The sequence below is a fragment of the Petromyzon marinus genome, chromosome 17, assembly GCF_048934315.1.
Source record: "Petromyzon marinus isolate PM22_M1 ecotype Great Lakes invasive population chromosome 17, UKy_Petmar_22M1.pri1.0, whole genome shotgun sequence".
NCBI lineage: Eukaryota > Metazoa > Chordata > Hyperoartia > Petromyzontiformes > Petromyzontidae > Petromyzon > Petromyzon marinus.
The window spans coordinates 12,613,210-12,626,201 of NC_133683.1; the positions used below are offsets into that span (position 1 = coordinate 12,613,210).

The 12,992-nt window shown below is 51.7% G+C and overlaps 1 non-coding gene across 1 annotated transcript; it reads left to right on the forward strand.

Moving 5' to 3' along the window:
• The first annotated feature begins 8,855 nt into the window (after window positions 1–8,855).
• LOC116943425 (U6 spliceosomal RNA) lies at window positions 8,856–8,959 on the forward strand. The gene has a single exon (XR_004402954.1). It is a non-coding gene; the product is annotated as a U6 spliceosomal RNA (small nuclear RNA).
• Window positions 8,960–12,992: the final 4,033 nt, after the last annotated feature.

The following is a 12,992-nucleotide window of genomic DNA, read 5'->3' on the forward strand; positions in this document are numbered from 1 at the left end:
GATCGCCAGGTAGCTGCTCAAAAAGAGCTATATGGCGCAGTGGGCTTTACCTGGTAAAATAAAAACAAATTTCGTTGAACAAGATACAGAGTTTAGCAGTTTAGTTTAAAATACCAACATTAAACTCCTAACCAAGAGCCACCAAAGCGTTAAATATGGCCTCCTCCGTGCGGCTGATGTTGATGGAGAGCGCAAGGACTCTAATGTTGAAATTAAGTGGCTGCGCCAGACAATTGCGTCAGGAGAAGCGGGGTGGTGCTATCGCTGTGGTGATGCATGTGTGATGCATGTGTGTATGCATGTTGAACTTCTTTCGCGCCGTGCGTAGCCAACCTTGATAGGTGCGGGTGGAAAGACACACGAACTTAACGCAACAGGCGGTTCTAAAGAAATTAGTTTGCCAATCTAGATGATTAATTTCAAAGCGCACCAGCTCCGGCGTCTTCCTAATATCGGGAAGGAAGAGCGTTCCAGACGGCCGCAGAAGCGCATCTGAAAGCGCGCGACGCCGGCGACCGCCGTCGCGTTTGCGAGCCGGGAATTCGGCTCCAACGCTTCCGTCTGGGCAGTGACCGCAGCCTCCGCACACCGCCGGAGAATTTTCCAAAGCTTCCATTTGTGCACTCAGTACATCCCATCCGCCACGCGTACAGCGAGCGAGTATTGCGGGTGGCGAGATGTTAACTACCTCGCATGGGTGTACGGGATAATCGTGGGTTCGATCCCGACCTCCTGTATATTTTGGAGCTTGCACGTTCAACCCGTGGTCGCGTGGATTTTTCTCGGGGGTCCTCTGGCTTTTGACCCTCCACGTTACATTTCCAACCGATAGGCCACTTCGTTGAGCCGTCGTTGGTGGCAGCCAGGTCGCTTCTGCAAAAATGGCGATACAGCTCAGTGGGCCTTACCTGGTAAAATAAAATTAAAAAAAACATACGTATCGTTGAATAGTTTGAATAGTTTGATTGATGTTTTAACTGCGCGAGACACTTCACATTTTTACCTGGCTGAGTCACAACGGTCTACAAGGCAGCGGTTATTGGCCGGGTCCTGGCAGTGGCGACGTTGGCATGCGACTTACCTGTGGAGACCCCCTGCTGTGGTCACGGCTGATCGTTTAACAACAACAAAAAAACCCTTTCTCTCTCTCTCTCTCGTCTCTCTCAAAGAGCCCTGGCCTGTGTCCTGCGCAAGTCAATTGTCGGGGCTTGTTTCCGCTGCATTTTGTCCGCGACACGGCTGTTGCCGTGGCGTGCTTTTGTCCCGAGCTTGAACGTGGAGCGGAAGAGCTGGTGGGGGGTCGGGGAGGGGGGGGGGATCCCTTGGTTGCCGTTGTTGGTGCAACGCGACGCAACTTGGGAGAGTGGGGCACGACGGTGGGCTGGTCCAGTCGGGGTGGAGGTGGCTGGGCGGGGAGGCACGCGTGGATCTCGTATGCGCAAACTTCGATGGCGAAAGAGGTTGCTCGCTCTCGTCTCCCGCCCCCCTCCCTCCCTCCCTCCTCGTCGTCGTCGTCATCGTCGTGTGTGTGTGTGCAAGTAGAAACCCGCGGCATCGTTACGTGTCGGGGCATGCCTGCGAGGCCGTCGGCCGTCCAACGTTGTCAGTGCGCGGTCTCCCGGGCGGGCTGTACGCACGCAGCTACAAAGTCGGGCGCTTTTGATGCTGCCCAGAGATCAACCAAGAAGCAAACAGGCTGTGTTCTGTCCTTCGCCGGTGACAACGAGCTGGGTTCGATGCCTGACGTCGAGCGTCAGTCCACGTGGAGTTTGTTCTGCGTGGGGTTTCCTGTGGGTTCTCCCATTCTTCCATCATAGAGGTTTTTTTTTTTTTTTTGGGGGGGGGGGTTAGATCGGGTGAAGCCGACGTGTTCAACTCTCCCATTATTCTCCGAAAGCTTAAAAACACCCGTAACGCCGTTGGTGTTTACCAAAGCAAGTGTGGCTTTCAGTGCACTCCTATTAGTATCGACGATTGATCTTGTTTGGTTTACAGTTTGCGCATCATTTACAGAAAGTATTAGAGTGGGTTTTGAGCGGGCATCCTTAAACACAAGTGTCTACTGTCCAACAATTATTATTATATATATGTGTTGATGGTATAGTACAACTGAAAATAATTTCAAATAATAAAAAATACAAATTAAGTCATCACGTGGGGCAATGGTGCACAAAGACATAGATCCCGGACCTGACGCCTGCTGTGTATTTGGAGTTTTCTTGTCGCTCTCCCCACGGTCGCTTGGATTTTTCTCCGGGTCCTCCGGTTTCCCCCCTTCCCACATTTAAAATGAGCGTGCGTTTAGAGAATGTGGCTGCTGTAAATGTCCACGTGATAAGGAGCTTCGATTGGGCTCTCATTTGTGGCCATGTCGCTTCTGAAAAATGAGCTACGTAGCTCAGCGAGCCTGACTCGGGAAGTAAAAAAAAAGTTCGTTAAATAGTTAAAGTTACGTCTCCAACTCGAGTACTAAACCGGTCTCATCACTGCTTAGCTTCTGAGATCTGACAAGACCGGACGACTTGGTTCTGGCTTGGAACAGACGCCAGAATAGAACTCATGAGCTGAAAGTGTGGTGCATGCATCCATCATGATGCTAACTTAATAATCCATATGCACGTTGTGTTTTTATTCATATACAGGGTGGCCCCAAAAGTCAGAACACAAAGGGTGATTGTATTTCTTTTATATTCTTGGTTCTTTCGGTAAAGTCACGTAGAAGGGAAACAATAAAATAAACTTTACCGAAAGAACCAAGAATATGAATCCCTGCAGTCACGAAAGCTTTAAATCAAAATATATTTCTTTTAACAAATATTCAAACTGACCTCCATTGATATTAACGCATGACGCATGCATTCTCGTTTGAAATGTATTTAAGACTTTAAAAGACAGATCACAGGTGTAATCTTTACAAACATTCATCAATTCTATTTTGTCTCAATTCATTCAGCGTTCTTGGTCGATGGATTTGAGGTGACCCCACTGGAAGAAGAACGATAGATATAAATAATGATGATTGATAAAATATTAACTTACAGAACAAACAATTACAATTGTTTATACCAGTGATTAAATAAATTAAATGACCCAGTGTGTCCTGGCGTTTGTGCCACCCTGTATACATAACAAAGATAAATGTACCCCGTATAGCCTTAACAGACTGTTGGGGCAAGTGCTGTTAGCGATCACTTATGAAGGCGGGAACGACATACGAGGGGGTGGGTGGCCAGCACCACAACAGGCTGCCTTTGTTTCCCGAGTGGCGATGCTCACACACCGCACCAGGTACTCGTTTGAGGCTGTGTCAACATAGGGTAGGCCCAGGTCCGGCTCAAATAATCATCGCTGGTGTCGGTGACCATGAGCGGGAATTGAACTCAGCTTTGTACCGCTCCCCATACATACACACATTTCAACAAAATAACCTAAATCTAAATTCCATGTGAGTGCAAAGTATTTTTCACGTGTGGGAATGTTGCCAGTGCACACTGCAATGCATGCTTGTTCTCAGCCTTATGTGTGGGAGTTTGCTTTGCTGTTTAATGATTGGCTTAAATATTTTTTACAAGTAGTTGTGTTAGGAATGCGATCTTTTATTTTTAACCCCCCCTGCGCCCCCCCCCTTTTATTTAATGACATTTGAGAGTGTAAGGCCTCTTATTACGATTACCGCTGCATTGTCACGTTGAAAATAAACTAATTCTATTTTTTTTATTTTACCAGTTACAGAGTTCTTTTTTCTGAAGCGACCTGGTCACCACAAATGATAGCTGAACGAAGTGCCTTTAAATCAAGTGGAAATTTACAGCAGCCAAAGGCTCGACACGCACGTTGATTCTAAACGTGGAGAGGGAAACCGGAGGACCTAGAGAAAAATCCAGGCGCCCACCACGGGGAGAACATGCAAACTCCAAGCATACAGAAGGCGTCAGAGTCGGGGTCGAACCCACACCCTCCCGTATACCAGGTGAGGGAGTTAACATTTTGCCACCGTGCCACGTCGTGCACAGCTGTTCACGTGTGTATGATGGACCTCTCGGTACAGGTATAACCAAATACTTATAACTAGAACCTCAATGGCCATCGAAGTAATAATAATACAGTTATTTTATTTAATCTACAGCCCGTTGTTAATCCGTTGCCGGATGAGGGCCTCCCCATCCTGCATCGGTCACAGGGGTTATTTGACCATACTTCACCATGTTGGTCACAGTGCGTGTTGGTGATGGGGCGCGCCACTTAGGAGAGGTTTGGGATCATCCCCCCGCTAAGTGTTCCCTGTGACCGGCAATAAAACCTCGGGTCGCTGGGTTCAATGCAAGCCCAGTGCTGTGCCTAACCGTCGGCCCACCGCTCCATTCATGGCAACAGACTTCAATTCCACCAGGTGAGAACCCACTGAGGTCACCGCGGTGGCGAGATGTTAACTCCCTCGCCTGGTATGCAGGAGGTCGTGGGTTCGATCCCGACCCTGACGCCTGCCTGTAGATTTGGAGTTTGCGTGTCTCTCTCTCTCTCTCTCATCCCGTGGTGGGCGCGTGGATTTTTTTCCGGGTCCTCCGGTTTTCCCCCTCCACATTTAGAATCAGCAATACGCGTTTACGATATGTGGCTGCCATAAATCTCCACACGATGTTGATAAGCCACCTCGTTGAGCTTTCATTTGTGGTAGCCAGGTCGCTTCTGATAAAGAGCTGATATATAGCTCAGTGGGTCCTTACCTGGTAACAACAACAAAAAGCTGAGTTCAGAAAGAGCCAAACGAAACGATTTTTACACGCTTTCATTTAACTCACTCTCTGTTGTTGTTGTATCCTCAAATCTTGTAACTCAATTTTAACCCACTTACCAATGTGGTATCGACTGCAAACTTGGTATACTTATGTCATAATGATGACAATACTATATTCTATCATAAAAAAAGAAAAATATATTTTTAAACAATCTTTTTTAAATGTTATGTTTCGGCTTGGGTCTTATTGTCCACGCTCAACTGACGTTGGCTGTAATTGATCACGGTCCCTTATGTTATGGCAAGCTTCGGGGCCACTTCCTGGAGTCGTGGAGTTCTTCCATTACTAGTGCATTTCATAAAAAGCGTGTCTTTAAAAAAGTTTTTTTTAATATGACTTATTTTTTTCTTTTACCAGGTAAGGCCCACTGAGCTACACAGCTCTTTGTCAGAAGCGACCTGGCTACCACAAATGAAAGCTCAACGGAGTGGCTTGCCATCGCGTGGAAATTTAGAGCAGCCAAATACTCCTTTGCAAGCGTGGCTTGGGTCAACAAATGATGGCAGCGCATTTCAGACCTGGACACACGCAGAGCCGCTCGAGGTCAAAGAGGGAATTTCAGTGATACATCGTCTCGTCACGAGACAGGCTGCCGAGCACGCGAGACGCGAAGTCGCAAAGGATAAACAATGGACACGAACGCACATGCAAACGATGCAACGTTTAAATAGCCCAACAATGATATCGGTTGTTAGAACCGCAAAACCACTGACAAAACAAAACAGTTTGTCCTGGAATGTATGCGGATAACCAACTTAACGGATAACCAACTTAACGACCGAGGACTTTATGCTCGACATTTTTACACCAACCATCCCGTGCGCAGTGCCGACCGTAGTAGGTTCTCGCTAAAAGCACTTGTCCCATCAGCCTTTTATGGGCCATATGGGGATCTTTGTCTGTGTGTGTGTGTATGGAGAGAGATGGGGAGCGGTAGTGTAGCGGTAAGCGCTACGCTGTGCTACGAATCTGGCGACCCGGGTTCGCTTCCCGCTCAAGGCGAACATTCAGTGGCGATTACCTGAACCGGTCCTGGGCCTCCCCTAGGTCGACTCGGCCTGAAACGAGTTACTGGTGCGGTGTGTAAACATCGCCACTGGGGAGACAAAGGCGGCCGGGCGTGGTGCTGGCCACCCACCCCTCGTGTGCCGTGCCAGCATTTATAGGTGCTCGCTAACAGCACTTGACCCTACAGTCTGTTAAGGCTACACGGGGGATCTTTGTTTGGAGATTAGATTTTAATCTTATGGTTGCATGTTCAGGAGCTAAATGCCAATGTCGAGGTCCGCTAGCCCCCACGAGAGGGCTTCAGGAGAGAGAGAGAATGTAGTTTTGCTCTTCTCCGCTGAAGGAGCGTAGTCTCCAAAATTTGACTACATGGTCTCCACGGCATGGATCGGCACGACCACGGTCGCACTGTCGCCTGTCTTTTAACGCCCCCCCCCCCCTCCCCACCCTCTGAGGGAGATGTTGCGAGACAACGCTGTTGTCGGCACACGTCGCTGAGACCCATCCTCTGCCTGGGTGAGATTCCCTTCGCTTCTACTTAGGCTGACTCAGCCTGAAATGGATCCTCGGTGCATTACGCGCAGCAGCGCACGCGTGAGGGGCTTTTAACGCACCGTGCCTCAGCACCAGTCGCCAAAGTGTTTTTGTTGTTGATTCCCGGACAACAACAAGCGGTGGTTTTCAGAACTGCTCCATCGCCTCCCTGAGGTCAACTCAGCCGGAGACGAGTGCCTTGGTGCATTGCCGGTGGGGGAGACAAAGATGGCCGGGGAGGTGCTCTGGCCACACCACCCCCCTCGCGTGCGCCGTGTCGGCCTCAACAGTTGCTCACGAACGTCGCCGCTTGCGCTTGCAATATATGGGGGAAGGGGGGGGGGTGCTAAGTCATAGATCAATTCTTTATCGTACGTCGCTGTGTGTGTGTTTTGGAGTTGAATAATCCACCGCGGTGAAGTCCTGGCCAACATTATCTGCCACGCTTCCTGCGCCAATGGCATTCTTAAGGGGCCCAGGAAGGCTGGCCCCCCACTCTGGGGTAGTGACTCCCCCCCCCCCCCAGCACATCAAATGCACACCACCAAAACCTGGCCCTAAAAAAAAAAATCAAATCACTGCCGGCGGCTGAGATTGGCACTTCGCGGTGGTTGCCACCACGCCACACTGCTGCTGCTGCTGGCGACGTCTACACAAAGTAGAACCGCCTCGTCTCTCCCAAGTGCGCCCCCTGAATATTTTAGAGACGCCGGCAACATCACAGGCCTCAGGCCAGCGCTGCCAGGCTTTTTGACATTTTTTTTCTCTTTGGGAGGTGGGGGGTGGCGGGGGGGGGGGTGGGTTTGGAGATGATGGGGAGGGGGTGTGGAGATTATGGGGGGTGGAGATGATGGGCGGTGGAGATGATGGAGGGGGGTGTGGAGATGATGGGGGGGGGTGAGGAGATGATGGGGGGTGGAGATGATGATGGGGGGGGTGTGGAGATGATGGGGGGGGAGGGCTTTGGGCTTTAACTTTATTTATTAATTTATACGTCTCGTGTCTAATGGAGACGGCGTACGGACGGACGGGGGCGACGTGCGGGGGGGCTGGGGGGGGGCTGTTTGATTGAGCCACACAAAGGCATCGTTGTGTTTTGCTGCTTTGACGCACACCGCAAAAAAGGCGAAGTTCCTCTCCGCGTGTAGCGCGGAGAGGAACTGTTTGGGGGTGGGGGGGGGCAAGTGCCGTCGCAGCGAGCAACCTGTGAAGGGTCGCAACGGTGGCCCACATAGCGGAGCGGTGGTGGCGGTGGCGGTGGTGGCGGTGGTGGTGGCGGTCGTGGTGGTGGCGGTCGTGGTGGTGGCGGTGGTGGTGGTGGCGGTGGTGGCGGTGGTGGCAGTGGTGGTGGTGGTGGTGGCGGTGGTGGCGGTCGTGGCGGTGGCGGTGGTGGCGGTGGTGGCGGTGGTGGCGGTCGTGGTGGTGGTGGCGGTGGTGGCGGTGGTGGTGGCGGTGGTGGTGGTGGTGGCGGTCGTGGTGGTGGCGGTCGTGGCGGTGGTGGCGGTGGTGGCAGTGGCGGTGGTGGTGGTGGTGGCGGTGGTGGCGCCACGCCCGCCCGCATTAAACAAAGACGAAGGTTCACCCCATTTAGACTTTCAACAGACTGTTGGGTCCAAGGAGCTGTTACCGGGCACCTGTTTGAGGCCGGTAGGGACACCAGCAAGAGGTGGGTGGCCAGCACCTCGCTTTTGTCTTCCCAGTGGCGACAGTTCGCACACCGCACCGGGCACTCGCTTGAGGCTCAGGTGACCCGGACAACACCGGCGATGTTCATCAGCGATGCTGGCCGTGAACGGGAATCGAACTCGGGTTTCTAGGTTCGTAGACCGCTACACTTCCGCTTCCCACCTGCAGAGAGGCGCGTGTGCGCCTTTTATTTGTTTCGACACGCACCAGCTGGTGTCTCTGCCGGTCATCTCAGTCAGCCACCCCATGGCACCTGGGGTCTGTCCCGAGACCTCCGGTCAGGGGGCCTTCGGACACGTCACGTGACGGCCTAAAAGTGCAGCACCTGGCCGTCACATGCGCCGTGGTGACGACACTCACCGATTTTCGAACGGTGGTTGTTCGTATTGGTTTGATCACTTTCGTTACGATTCAAACCCAGGTTGAATTACAATGTGTTGAATTGGGAATCACAAATTGAACTGAGAACCACGTCCATAATAGATGTTTGTTTTTGGGTTAGATCGCGTAGATATGTAAATGTGTCGCTAAAACCCGCCACCACCCGACACAGCCAACTAGTAGGGGTCGTCACGTAAACAGAACGTGGCCAATTCGTCACTAGTACAGCACATCGGTGTGTTGGAGAGCCAAGCCACAACATTTACAATCAGAGTACGACGTTCCGCCAGTAATTGCAAATAGCTCCATCAGGCGACAGCCAGATTTGTGGAGATGTCCACCACGTCTTTGCGTTGCCATTGTACTGAATGTAGAGGCCTCTAGTGGCTGGAGGGGATCAATCGAGCGCAGTGCCTACAACAACACCGCAGTCGAAGAGAGAGAGAGAGAGTTGCTCCGGCAGTACATATACTAAAATTGGAACGATAGAGAGAAGAATAGCATGTCCCCTGCGCAAGGATGACACGCAAATTCGAGAGAGCATCGCTTCTCACAGCTGCGATGCAGTGCAAGCGAAGCGGGCTCGGGAAGCGATATTGACCAATGGATTGATACATCAATACCGTATCGACGCCGATATGCACGATTGGCTACGTACGGTGCAAAAGAAGTTCAACACACGTAACGCTCATTATCCGCGTGTTCTATATGAATGCGGTATAAGAGTTGTGCGTTTTCATGAATAGCCCGTCACTGTCCCAGCATTGTCGGTACTTATTGAGCACATCTGTGCAACTAAGCCAGCATGCGTGTGACGGGTAAGTCTATCTCGTGTGTGTGTGCTTGTGTGTGTGCTTGTGTGTGTGTGGATTCATGTCCACATGATTGTGGGGAGTCGTGGAGCAGCGGTTAGCGCTACGCTGCGCTACGAACCCGGCGACCCAAGAGCGATTCCCCGCGCACGGCCAACACCGGTGACGATTGTCTGCATCACCCCGGGGGCCCTTCTCGTCGGTTGTCTCGGCCTCAAATGAGCAGCTTTTGCGTTATGTAATCATTGCCACTGGAGAAAAAAAACAAAAACACAAAGGCGGCTGGGCGCTGTGCTGGCCACCTCGCCCATCCCCCTCGTGTGCCCTACAGCCCTTCGTAAGGTGCTCGCTAACAGCGCTTGTCCCAGCAGTCCGTCAAGGCTACACGGGGGAATCTTTGTCTGTATCTGTGGCCACGCGGTCGAGCGTGTGAACGTGTGCGTTGTTGCACGTAGAAGTGGAATGCATATTCCGAGTGCACGGGGGACCGGCCAGCCTGCAACGGGGGGGTTGTGTGAGTGGTGGTTCGGCTGGGATAGGGAGGGAGGGAGTTCACAAGGGGGGTGGAGGGGGGAGCTCGGGAGGTAGAGAGGAGAGAGAGAGGCAATGAAGGGAGAGGTTAGGGAGGGAGGGCAATGGAATTGGAGGGCTGCGTCTTTTGTTCAGCGGCATATGGGCTATTGTTCCACCCACAGTCCCGTCCAGGGACGAAAACTCCTTCTGCCTTCACCAATACCCAACTCCTCCACCCGCCACCCTTACCGCCCCACCATCACCACCACCACCACCACCACCCAACCAACCACCGCAGCCAGCCAGCCCAGCCCAACCACCTCCACCCACCCACACCATCTCCCGCCCCCACATCGCCCCCGCTTTGCGACACGGGGGGCTGAGGGGGGTAGTGGCGAGGAGCCGGCGAGGAACACAGAGTGTTATTGTTTATCGACAGCTGGCGGACGGCCCGGGCGTCTGGTGACGCTGGGAGGCCCCCCCCCCCCCCCATGTTAGCGTGCAGAGAAAGGGGGCCCCCCTCCCTCTCCACCCCGGGTTCACGTTACAGCCTTGGCCTTTGTCACAAAGCGCACCTCTGCAGTTTCACTCCCGAGCCTTTATTCTCCTGCTGCTACTGCTGCTGTTCTTCCTCCTCCTGCTGCTGTTGCTACTGCTACTACTGCTGTTATTCCTCCTGCTGCTGTTGCTGCTGCTAACTACTGCTGTTATTCCTCCTGCTGCTGTTGCTACTGCTACTACTGATGTTATTCCTGCTGTTGCTACTACTACTACTGCTGTTCTTCCTCCTGCTGCTGCTACTGCTGCTGTTCTTCCTCCTGCTGCTGCTGTTCTTCCTGCTGTTGCTGTTGCTGCTACTGCTGCTGTTTTTCCTCCTGCTGCTGCTGTTCTTCCTGCTGTTGCTACTGCTGCTACTACTGCTGTTCTTCCTCCTGCTGCTACTGCTGCTACTGCTGCTGTTCTTCCTCCTGCTGCTGCTGTTCTTCCTGCTGTTGCTGTTGCTGCTACTGCTGCTGTTCTTCCTCCTGCTGCTGCTGTTCTTCCTGCTGTTGCTACTGCTGCTACTGCTGCTGTTCTTCCTCCTGCTTTTGCTGCTGCTACTACTAATGTCGTTCTTCGTCCTGCTGCTGCTACTGCTGTTCTTCCTACTGCTGCTGCTACTGCTGTTCTTCTTACTGCTGCTACAACTACTGCTGTTCTTCCTACTGCTGCTACAACTACTGCTGTTCTTCTTACTGCTGCTACAACTACTGCTGTTCTTCCTACTGCTGCTACAACTACTGCTGTTCTTCCTGCTGCTGTTGTTGCTGCTACAGTAGGTTTGGAACTGGGATCTTTTTAAGAGATTATAATTGTAATGAGAATTGCTTTTGTTCCCCTCTATGTAGGGAATAAAACTAGAATTCACAATGCCCCCAAGACCCTTCATTTTTTTTCAGGACTGTGCCGCCATTTGTTCTGTTCTGCAGAGAAAGTCCACCGTGATATCAAAGCGTAGCACTCAAAAGCTCCGCACGAATAATATTTAACAATCCATGGCTGTACGTGTGTATGCATGCTGAACTTGTTTCGCACCACCGTGCTAAGATGGTAGTTCCCAGGCCTCCAATGCCTGTAATGACTAATTATTTACTTTTACCAGGTAAGACCCACTACGCTATATCGCTCTTTTTCAGAAGCGACCTGGTTATTGTCTAATGATAGCTCAACGAAGCGGCTTATGACGTGGAAATGTGTTACAGCCAAATAATCTGAACGCATGACGTGGATTGTAAATGTGGAGGGCGGAAAAACGGAGGATCCGGAGAAAAATCCACGCGACCATGGGGAGAACGTGCAAACTCCAAATATCCAGCATGCGTCAGGGTCGGGCATTGAACCCTCGTTCCTCCTGAATACCAGGCGAGGTATTTAACACCTCACCACCGCAGGCAATCTCCCTATAGACGTGCTAACCGGCATTAAACATGCTTGACTTCTGGTTATCTGACGAGGATCGGGCCCAAAATGCAGGGCGATGTGGTGTTAGGCGTTATAAATATTGTTCCAAAATCGATTATTAATTGCGAGGCTAATTTCCATGCTGTCATCAACTCAAGCAGCTATTTGGTCCGTAAGGAGGCCTTATTATTGGCGACTTTTGTTGCTCTCTCATCTCGGCAAGTTCAGAAGGATGAGCCCCCGTAATTATTTTGTCATTCACTGTTGGGTAATTAACAAATTTTAGGGATTTGGGCATTGACAATCGGGACGCTTTCGCGATGATGTCACGAAGCTTTTTTGGCGTTCTCTGTTCGGCCCAAAAAAAAAGTGTTCCTCTGCAAACTATCGTTGGCAGCGAATGTGTAAACCGCTTAACTGTCCCGACCGAGGCCCGTGCTTTTTTTTATTTTGATGACGGTGAATTTAGTTTCCCGGTCAGTGTGACTCTGTTGTGGGCACTGCAGGTGAACTTAGTGGCGACTCGGTGTCTGTCGACCTACGTAATGCACAGAGCTAACAACATTTTTGTTCCAAACAACCAAGCATCACCCATCACATACAGACCCTTGATCCCACCTACCTACCAACACACCCGTCTGCCTACGTACTTACCAGCCACACTCCTGCCTACCAACCCACATACCTCCACCCCTCATACAACTAACCAGTCACCCTTACCACAAACCTAGATACCAAACTAATTACCCACCCACCCACCAACATACCTACACCCCTCAACCATCCACTCACCCATGTACATGACAACCCATACACCCACCCACCTACCTACCACGCACTCACCTACCACCCACCAACCCACCACACGTCTCGATTCGCATCGTACGGCAGAGAAATAGAAGAGCCATCAATGTAGTTGGGAACGCGCCATGAGCGTTGCAGTACGGGTTTGGCGGGATCGTCCGTATCTGAGTGCATACGAATGCCTTCACGTCGAGACTCTTGGGCTGGCAGAATTTTGGTTTAACCCCTGGGGCGGGGGCGGGGAGGCGAATATTCGTTCCCGCCAGTGAACAATGCGTCCCACAGACTGCCAGCATCCTCATCCTTCAAGGGAAGGGGAACCCACTCACGTCCACCGCAGAGATGGAGCGATGGAAGTCAGCTGGTTCTGTAGGTGCCGGGCGGGTCGTTACATTGCAGGACCGCGATACATGGTTGCTGGATTAGGGAGGCCTTCATCCAGCAGTGGATTGATCGTGGCTCTTGACCGCGGCTGACGACGATCCAGTTATTCGCTCCCTAGAGTTCGGGTTGGGCG